This window comes from Triticum urartu, chromosome 2 (genome assembly GCF_003073215.2).
Source record: "Triticum urartu cultivar G1812 chromosome 2, Tu2.1, whole genome shotgun sequence".
In the NCBI taxonomy this organism is placed as follows: domain Eukaryota; kingdom Viridiplantae; phylum Streptophyta; class Magnoliopsida; order Poales; family Poaceae; genus Triticum; species Triticum urartu.
In genome coordinates this window covers 647,611,744-647,623,061 of record NC_053023.1, presented here as the reverse complement: position 1 = coordinate 647,623,061, position 11,318 = coordinate 647,611,744, and positions in this window count along the sequence as shown.

Below are 11,318 nucleotides of genomic sequence, written 5' to 3'. Positions count from 1 at the left end.
TCTATCTCCGACTTCGTAAACTGTCTCCTTGCGTTTAGAATCTGCATAACTCTTCTGCCTGGACTGGGCTACCTTGAGTCTATCGCAAATCAGCTTAACCTTCTCCTCAGACTCTTTAATCAAATTTGGTCCAAACAACTGTCGGTCTCCAACCTCGTCCCACAACAACGGTGTTCTGCACCTCCTTCCGTAGAGTGCTTCAAAATGGAATCAGCTTAACCATCTTCAAACTGGCTTGATAGATGTTGTTGTATGAGAACTCTGCGTAAGGCAAATTTTCGTCCCAACTAGATCCATTGTCTAGTTCACAAGCTCTCAACATGTCCTCCAGAATCTGATTAACTCTCTCAGTCTGTCCATCTGTCTGCGAGTGAAAAGCTGTACTGAACTCTAGCCTGGTTCCCAAAGTTTCATGCAACTGATTCCAAAACTTTGAGGTAAACTGGGTTCCTCTATCTAATACAATGGTCCTCGGAACTCCATGTAGACATACGATCCTGGTCATGTATATCTTTGCCAACTTAGCACTGGTGTAAGTGGTCTTCACTGGGATGAAATGAGCTACTTTCGTCAAACGATCGACTACAACCCATATCGAGTCATAGGCTGAACGAGTCCTGGGTAATCCCGTGATAAAGTCCATGCCGAGTTTATCCCACTTCCATTCGGGTATCGGCAATGGTTGTAGCAATCCTGCTGGCTTCTGATGCTCTGCCTTCACTCTCTGACATACATCACAAACTGCTACATACTCTGCAATATCCTTCTTCATTCCGGTCCACCAGAAACTATCCTTCAATTCCAGATACTTCTTGGTATTTCCTGGGTGAATCGAATATGGCGAATCATGGGCCTCTTGCATAATCAACTTCCTGATCTCCTGGTCATTTGGCACATATATGCGGTCCTCAAACCATAAGGTATCGTGCTCATCCTCACGAAATCCTTTAGCCTTTCCTTTGCTCATTCTTTTCTTTATTTCGGCAATCCCCTTGTCCGTCTTCTGAGATTCTCTGATCTTATCCATCAAAGTAGACTGAATCTCCAAAGTTGCTACATAACCTCTCGGAACTATCTCCAAACATAGCTCGCGAAGGTCCAACTCCTTGGGTAACTCTCCGGTCATGAGTGTATTGACACGACTTTTGCGGCTTAACGCATCGGCTACTACGTTAGCCTTTCCGGGATGATAATGAAATCTCATATCATAATCCTTAATGATCTCCAACCATCTCCTCTGCCTAAGATTCAACTCCTTCTGCGTGAAGATATACTTCAAACTCTTGTGATCCGTGTATACCTCACAATGGTTTCCTATGAGGAAATGTCTCCAAGTCTTCAACGCATGCACTACGGCTGCTAACTCCAAATCATGCATAGCATAATTTAACTCATGGGGTTTAAGCTGTCATGAGTCATATGAAACAACTCTTCCCTCCTGCTTAAGTACGGCTCCAAGTCCTCGACGAGAAGCATCATAATACACTTCATAATCCTTGCGTTGATATGGCAGAATCAACACTGGTGATGTAACCAAGCATCTTTTCAACTCCTGAAAACTGTCCTCACATTCCTCAGTCCATTTGAACTTAGTGTCCTTCTTTAACAACTCCATCATAGGCTTTGCAATCTTTGAGCAATTCTCAATGAACCTCCGGTAGTATCCTGCGAGTCCAAGAAAACTCCGGATCTCTCCAACTGACGTGGGTGACTCCCAATTTGTCACAGTGACAACCTTGGTGGGGTCTACCGCTATTCCTTCTCCGGATATAACATGTCCAAGGAATCCAACTTCCTTCAACCAAAACTCACACTTGTTGAACTTGGTGTATAGCTAATGTTCTCTGAGTTTCCCAAGTACTAAACGCAAATGCTCTTTATGTTCTTCTTCATTCTTCGAGTAGACCAGAATATCATCAATGAACACCATGATGAACTTATCCAAAAACTCCATAAACACCTTGTTCATCATGTTCATAAAATAGGCAGGTGCGTTAGTCAGGCCAAATGACATAACGGTATACTCATATAGCCCGTACCTCGTGGTAAAAGTTGTCTTAGGTATATCCTTCTCTCGAATCTTCAACTGGTGATACCCTAATCGCAGATCGATCTTGGAAAACACCTTACCTCCTTGTAGCTAGTCAAACAAATCATTGATCATTGGCAGTGGGTACTTGTTCTTGATCGTCACTTCATTCAATCCTCGATAATCCACAACCATCCTTAACGATCCATCCTTCTTCTCCACTAGAAGTACTGGGGATCCCCAAGGTGACGAACTTGGGCGCATATAACCTTTATCCAGTAACTCCTTAATCTGCTTCTTAATTTCCTCCAAATCCTTTGTGGGCATTCTTTATGGTCTCTTAGATATGGGCGCTGTGCCTGGCAAAAGCTCAATTAAGAACTCAATGTCTCTATCCGGTGGCATGCCTGACAACTCTTCTGGAAATACATATGGAAAATCCTTCACCACTGGTACTTCCTCCTGTACAACTCCTGATAAGGAATTTACTTGAGTCCTATTCAGCACATGCCGGGATACATACTTGATCCTTCTTCCTTCTGGGGTGGTGAGCAAAATCGACTTACTAGCGCAGTCAATGTTCCCTCCATACTTCGATAACCAATCCATGCCTAATATCACATCCAATCCTTGTGACTCCAATACTATTAGGTCTGAGGGGAACAGGTAGTTACCAATCCTTAATGGTAACCGATCACACCATAGGCTAGCCATATACTCTGCTCCTGGCGAGGTTACTAACATGGGTGACCTAAGGGCTTGGGTTGGCAGTTTAAACTTATCCACGAATCCCCTTGATATGTATGAATGCGATGCACCAGTATCAAAAAGTATGACTGCAGTAAATGACTTAACTAAAAACTTACCTATTACTGCATCTGGCTGGGCTGCAACCTCATCCACGTTAATGTGGTTTACTTGTCCCCTGGTGAAAGGGTTGGGCTTCTTCCCAGAGCTTCCATTGTTGTTTCCATTCTTAGCTTCAGGACACTCATTGGCATAATGTCCAGTCTTCTGGCACTTGTAGCAAGTAACGTGGCTTAGATCTTTCCTTGCGGGTGTTGCCGGGTTGGAACGGTTCTGTCCGCTGCTTCCTCCAATACCATTCTCGTTCTTGGAGCCACTATGGTTGTGCGAATTTCCTCCATTATGAGTGTGGCCTCCATGGTTATGGACAAGTCCTCCCGAGTTTGGGGTAAAACGAGGTCTCTTCTGAGCTCCAGAATTATACTTCCCTTGTCCATACTTCCTCTTGTGGTTATCAATCTGCTGCTGCTTCCCTTCAATCATGAGGGCTCTATCTACCTACTCCTGGTAGTTACTGAAATTTTCCACCATCAACTGCATGCTCAGCTCATCATTCAGTCCTTCTAGGAACTTCTCCAGCTTAGCTGCATCTGTAGTGACGTCATCTGGGGCATAACATGCTAGCTTACTAAATTCATCAACATACTGGCCATCTGTGCGTCCTCCATGGCGTAAGTTGCGAAACTCACGCTTCTTCATGGCCATAGCTCCTGTTGATACATGGGCAGTGTGAAAGGCCTGCTGGAACTGGTCCCATGTAATAGTGGCTATAGGATAGGTGACAGTGTAATTCTCCCACCATGAGGTTGCTGGTCCATCCAATTGGTGTGCGGCAAGATGCACCTTCTCAGCATTTGTGCATCCTGCAGTGGTTAACTCCCTTCCAATCCTGCGGAGCCAATCATCTGCAACTATTGGTTCGGTGCTACTGGAAAACACTAGTGGCTGCAACCTCAGAAAATGGGCTAAGTTGTCAACTGGGGGTGGTGGTGGTGGTGGGTTGTTGTTGTTGTTGTTGTTCTTGTTGCCTTGGTTCTGAACTAACAACTGCATCAAGGTATTCTGCTACTGGATCAACTGAGTGAGCTCCGGTGGAAAGGTAAATCCGGGGTCACGTCTCGGAGGCATCTGAGGGTTTAGAGGGAAGAGAATAGAATAGAATGAGGTCTAGTGAGAAAACACTACCCATATGCACATGAGACAAACACAATCACATCAATCAATCAATCAAGCAAGGCATACAATTGGTCTAGAACTATCATTACAAAAGTGCTCGGACTATACTATACATGGTGGAATACTACTACTGTTTTTGGTGGTCGATAGAAAAATTGATCGGCCGAAGACTCCATGATATCTGCTCCAGCTTCATCAACATAGTCATCATCGCTATCGTCGGGGTCCGATTCGGTGTCGTCGATGATGTAGTCTTCAGAAAGAATCTCCTTGGGTTCATCGTCTTCTCCTCCTGGCGCGGGGTCTCCCATGAATACTCCCAGCGTCCTTGTTAGGTCGTCATTCTTCTCCAGTAGTACGACGATTTCCTCCTCATAATCTTCGTGAGTAGCCTTGAGTTCTTCCTCCAGCTCTGTGATCCTTGTCATTGCCTTCTTCAGGTCTATCATGCCTGCGCACATCTGATTCTCCTGGCGGCGAATATGCTGGTTTAACTCCTGGATGAAAGCTGCAATCGATCTATCCTTCCTGGTGCTGATCATCTCCCATTGCTCATCTCGACACCCACAAATCTGGTAGATAGTATCCTTAAGCTCCTTATGGTAAACTTCTCCAATGCGTCCCATGGTGATGTGGGCTGCCATACTCTTTCCTAGACTCCATGTTGGTGCATCAAAGGAAAACTCTATGGGCTTAATGACTGGCGTAAATGTCCTTCCTAGAACTCGAACTTGAATCGTCCAGTGCTCCTCTGCTGGTAAAGTGGCGTTGTAAGTCCTGGTGAAGCTTGGTATTCCAATGTTCAGGTACTTAGTGACTTCCTTCAAGTGTCATCCAAAAGGTGCTTCTTCATCCGGTTGTGCAAACTTGTTCCTTGCGGCTGCCATGCTAAAGAGTAGAAAATGGAGAGGAGTCAGAAATTAGAAGAGAGTAGTGATCTAGGGCTTTAGCTTAGTGGTCGTGTCCTACAGTCAGCGTGTGCTCTGATACCATCTTCTAGCGACCAGACCTCAAACAGTCTGATCTCTGTGCATCAGTGTCATCCCTGGATCGGTAATGCTGACACGCACAGTACTTGAAGGATTTATAACAGAGTAGCAATCACACACTTATTACAACGAATGTATCAAAAGAGAACTTATTACAATAAATATGGCTTAAGGCCATCTAATACGATAACAGCGGAAGGATTGGAAGATAAAGTGAGTCCATCAACTCCAACGGCATCACTGAGTGAAGGACCACGACCTAAGGCTCCTTACTCGTCGTCTGAAAAGTCTGAAACATGATACGTTGCAGCCCGAAAACGGGTCAGCACATGGAATATGCTGGCAATGTAACACAAGAGAGTAATGAACAGAATAATGCTATCACTACATGCATGTATGGCTGGTGGAGGCTGTATGGTTAATAAGTTTTGCGAAAAGCCAATTTTTCCCTACAACAAAGGAATATATATTATTTAACTATCATGGTGGTTGTTAAACATTAACAATGGTAAACCCCATCACAATCCCAATTGAAAGTAATTAATAACCCAATCAAATTATATTTAAGAGTGATGAGATCCACATGATAATCCAAACACCAGATACTCAAGAAGTCCATAACCGGGGACACGGCTAACCATGATTAGTTTGTACACTCTGCAGAGGTTTGCGCACTTTTCCGCACAAGACTCGATCTCCTCCGTTGGATTTCTCGCACTACATGGTGTTTGAGAAACGGATGACCGATACACAGTCTTTCAGAAGCGTTAGCACCTTACGATGGGTAGACAGTACCACCTACATCCCCTACATCTGCTAGTCTACCACTGTAAGAGTTCACACTACTTAATCAACTATGCTAGAGCCCATAATAGCTTGTGGCTGCACACGGAAGTTTCTAGCATGAATAATCTCATGATCCCTTTGAGCCTGGGTGGCAGTCCATAGGAGAATCACACGGTACCCCGGGATTTCCAAAAATACAGGCAATCACTAGATTTCCCCAGGTGCCTCAATCCACCACTACAAAAAAATACACTTTCGTGATGATACGTGTTTGTCACAGTAGGTCCCGTTTTTGTCATGCATGTACATCCATGACAAATTTATGACAGAATCAAGATAGGCATACCTGTGTTGTCGTAGAAGTGTTCCATGACATTGCCAAAATTATCACCACGGAAGTGTCCACTTCCATGACGATAAATCGTGCGTCACAGAAGTGCTTTCGTCAAGGGTGACCAACATGTGGCATCCATCGTAACGGAACGCCGTTAAGCTATCGGGTCGGGTTTTGGATCCGATAACCCGTTAACAACCCCGACCAATGGGGATTTTCCACGTGTAAAATCATCATTGGCTGGAGGAAACACGTGTCGGCTCACCGTTGGGACAGATGTCATCCACTCATTGGACAAAAGACGCCTATGATACGTCGACACGTGGCACGGCCCAACAGAGGCCCATTCCTGTGAAAAGGCCGACCCGTTTGACGTGGTCAAAAGGTGGCGGGCCGGCCCATGTAAATCCTGTTAACGACCTGTCGCATATAGCCCATTTACAGCCCGCTAACCCAAGGCCCGTTACGCCCTATCCGAAGTAGGCCCAGTAGCGTCATCTGGGCCACCCAATATGATTCCAACCCATTTTCACTTCTGGCCCATGATGTCTTTCGGCTCATATGAGGCCTTATGTAACTCTTGGCCTATTAACGGCCCGTGGTGAAACTGGCCTGTAATGAACAGTGTATCACTTTACACCCATTAACGGCCCGTGGTGAGACTGGCCCGTAATGAACAATGTATCACTTTATACCCATTAACGGCCTGTTGTTCCGTTGGGCCGTTTCCAGCCCATGTTATCTTTCGGCCTTCTCAGAGCCCATTTATTCTTGGGCTCATTTCCAGCATTCGTTTACTTACGGCCCGTTACTGTCATTTTCTTCTTGTGGGCCAAATTCAGCCCGTGGTTACAGTCGGCCCGTTTGTGGTCCGTTAATACGTTGGGCCGTTTTCATAGCGGCATCGAATACGGCCTATTAATGATGGCCCGTTATGGTCGGCCCATGAACGGACGATTCCAACTCTAGCCCATTTACGGCCATAATGCGGTCTGTTTGGCCCATGTTTGGCCAATCGATCATACGGCCCATAGAAGGCCCATTGTTTCTACGGCCCGTAGAAGGCCCACTGTTTCTACGGCCAGTAGGAGGCCCAGTGTCACTACAGTAAATATTAGCCCATGGTTATTGTGGCCTAGTTTTAAAAAATAGGTTATTGCAACCACTAGCTAACTATGGAAAAAGAACTGCAATGACTACAAGCAAACAAATAAACAAGACAACAAGGGAATAAATAAGCAAGCAACTAACGCTAGGCTATCACGGCTATTACACATATTACATCCACTGGGCATCAAAGTTCGCCACCAGTGCAAATATAGGGAACAAAACAGCATATCATATACACTGGTTGTCAAAGTTGGCGACCAGCACAAATAAACGTCACAGCAAAACAAATCCAGAACTAAAACCACTTTAGAAGATCTCAAGAAACAATATCCTGGGTACCCATAATGCTGGCAAGATGCTTAGCAAGTTTATTAACTTTCTCTTGTTTGGCGCTTAAATCCTCCAGCGCTTGCTGTTGCACCAGAAAATATGCATCTGAATTCTGCAGGGACTTCCTCAGTCCTTCAGCTTCCTGTCGCAGCACATTTGATCAATGTATTTCAACTTGAAGTTGAGATTCAAGAAGATGAACTGATTCAGGCAGTGAGTTCGAGGAGCTTGTGCCAGCAGTAGTGGCCTGTAACTTGAACACTACATCAAGACAGGACTTTTGGGTTCCCTCATTGTCGTCAAGATAGTTTTTATCAGCTTTCTTGGAGACCAACGGGGATGTCTCACTATCTTGAACCTTATCTGCATTACTTCCTTTACCATTGGATAACGCGGTACTGTTCTCCAATATTTTGTCCGCATTCTAAAAGAGAAACAAGCAGACACATCACATGTTTACCATGTTGTATATGAAACTCATTTTGGTAAATGAGTTCAGTAGTAAAGTGGACAGGATAACAGCATGAAACAACTATATATCTATGTACCATGGTCACTTTATGGTCTATATCATTCTAGTTTTTGTTGCCAAATCAAGATAGAGACACAGTTGAAATAATATTTGTTCAAGACAAAGCAGAATAGATAGAATATAAGTGTGGGTAACTATAGAGCAATAACAACACTTGTAACGTGCATGACATGAGAACATAACTGTTTATTCAATTGAAACTGAAATCAACATAGAGCAGGTTACAACAGCAAACCAGTTAAAGAAACAGGTTTAAAACATACCTGTTGCACCATTGGAGTTTCAATTCCATCCTTCAAATTTGAAAATAGTTGGTATGAGTAAATATAGTAATGCAAGAGCAAAGGAGTATGAACCATAGCTACAGAACCTGACCTGAGAAAAAATCTTCTTCTCCTTTAAGCGTTGAGTTGGGATTCGGAGTGGTGGTCCTTGTGCTTTGGGCACTGCAGTTCCCTTACTAATTGCTCGTGTTTGGGTGCTCTGTGTTGTAGACGGTGTTGTGTCAACTGGAACTGGGTTACTATCTGCCGGGGTTGGGGTTAGAAGGGGTGTAGCTGGTTCTCTGTCCAACTGGGTAGGGGTACAATCTGCGAGAGTCTGGGTTATGTGTGGTGGATCTGGTCCTTGGGCAAGTACAACCGTGGTTCTATCTGCATCAACTGGTAGCACTATCTTTTCTGAAGACCATGTTGTTACTCCCTTAGATACTGCCATCACGCTCTCCAATTCAAATGGCTGATAAACAAGAAAAGTAATTGAAAGTATAGAAATTGTATGATAGACAGGTGCAATGGATAGTGGGGAATAAAAGAGGGCATGAAATAATGCATATTTATGTTGTCTAACCAAACAGGATAGCATGACACAATTTCACATATATGATGGCTAACAAAACAGGATAGCATGACACAATTTCACATTATGATGGCTAACTAAAAAAGATGGAAAGACATAGTTCAAAATATGAGACTATGTAAACAGGATGACATGACATAACTATATAGTGTGTTTATTAAATAGGTTGGCATGCCATAATTCACATACATTCACGGATAGAATGCCATAATTCAAAATATGATGACTGTAAACACTAAACAGGATGAGATGATATAATTATATGATGTCTTTATTAAATGGGTTGCCATGCCATAATTTAGATAGATGATGTGTATGTACTATGTAAACATGATGGCATGATATAATTCAAATATATGATTTATATAGTAAGCAAGTAAGTAGATGGCAATCCATATATGATGTAAAAACTAAGCAATGCAAGACAACATGCATGACATGGGTAATATAACCCTGCCAAGTTTGAGCATAGACCTCAGGGGGGAAATAGGACTGGTCATCAGTCTCTGAATCCTCCTCTGAGGAGCTCTCTGTAACCAGCAAGATGTCTGCTTTAGCAGGTAGCATTGTCTGCTCTGAATACCTTGTTTTCACTCCAGATACTTCCATCACCGCTTCAAATGGCTGATGCACAGGAAGAGTAGTTGAATATACAAACGTTGTCGACAAATGGAACACGTAATACAAAAAATGATAGCATGATATAATTCACATACATGATGATTGGCTAAACAGCATGGCATTGCATAATTCACATATATAATGCCTTTGCAACAAGATAGCATTGTATAATTCACATATATAATGTCTTGTAACAAGATGGCAATGCATAATTCACATATATGGTAATTAGACACTAAACAGGTGGCATTCACACAAAGCATGTCTACAATAATCAAATGACATAGCAATGCGAGACACCATATGCACGATATGAGCAACATAACCCTGCCAAGTTAGAGCATACACCTCGGGGGGAATAGGACTGGTCATCTGTCTCCGAATCCTCCTTTGATGAGCTATCCGTAACCAGCGAGATATGCGCTTCGTCAGATAGCATAGTGTCGGCGTTCTGGGAACGGGGGTCCCCAGACTTGCCTGCCTGCGGCCTGCGGCGTGGCTCAACTGGGGGCCCAGCGCGGCCCATCTCCATCAGCTCAAGCTCAAGACCCTCGCAAGGGGCCAAGCCTTGTGGGGCGGACGACAGAAAGCTTCCTCAATGGCAGCCTCATCAGGCAGGCTCGCGAGGAGGCGGAGAGATCAAGGCAGGGGTACCTCACGAGGAACCCGTGATGCAAGCCATGACGATCGAGACCAGGCGGGCACCAGGCGGGCGCCGGCCTGCGCAGTGTCCTTGTTTCCCCTTTGGTGCAAAGGGGGCAAGCACAGGCCAAGGCATCGGACAAAGGTTGCCATTCTGGTGCAACGAGACCAAGACCAGCAGAGCGGCAGGAAGGAGGTCGCTGTGGAGCCCAAGACGGCGTCATCACCAGTACTTTTGGCAGCCGAAGACCACCTTTGGTCAGGATAACTTGTACTAGATGTTCCCCTTCAAAATGGCCAATTGTTGCTGCCCTTCCCGCTCATTATTTGGGGAGAGGCCCAGGGCCTCTATAAATGAGCTAGCCACCATAGAGTAGAGACATCTAGAAAAACCCCGAGACATCCAGAAATCTGGTAGAGCCCAAGCAGAGAGAGAGTGAGGCGACTGAACTCACCCTAGCAGTTCATCGCACCAGCTCAAGAACACCTCTCGCGAGGCTGTTCTTCCCTTGTACTCTTCATCATCAGCCCCTGAGGCAATCCACCACAACACACACTAGAGTAGGGTATTACACCACAATGGTGGCCCGAACCAGTATACACCTCGTGTCCCTTGTGTTGTTCGTTGTTTCCAGTTTAGATCACGCGAGGGGATTGAACGTAGATCGGTAGGGGAGAGATCTTCGCGCGCACCCCAGTGTTCGAACCTCAAGGGTCTGCCGGAACCTGAAATCCGACATTTGGCGCGCCAGGTAGGGGTGCGCCAGAATCCTTCTTCCTCTGCATCGTGTTCCGTCGCTTCGCCTTTCAGATATCAACCGACCCGGCAGCCAATGCCGACCGCTGGGCAGCGTGGCCCTCCCACGCCATGGCACCAGCCCAGGGCGACCTCAACCTTGTGCCTCAGGCAGCCCGCGCTCCGCAGGGCGCTGCGGGGCGCGGGCGACGCGGCCAGACGCCGCCTGCCCTCACACCACGGCAGGTGCGGGCCGCAGCAAGGGCCTCAGACCACGCCGCGGCCACGGCGCCATACACCCGACGGAAGCAAGCGAATTCCAGGGCCGCGCTCACGGTGGCCCGAGAGCTGCTACGGTGCCGACTGCT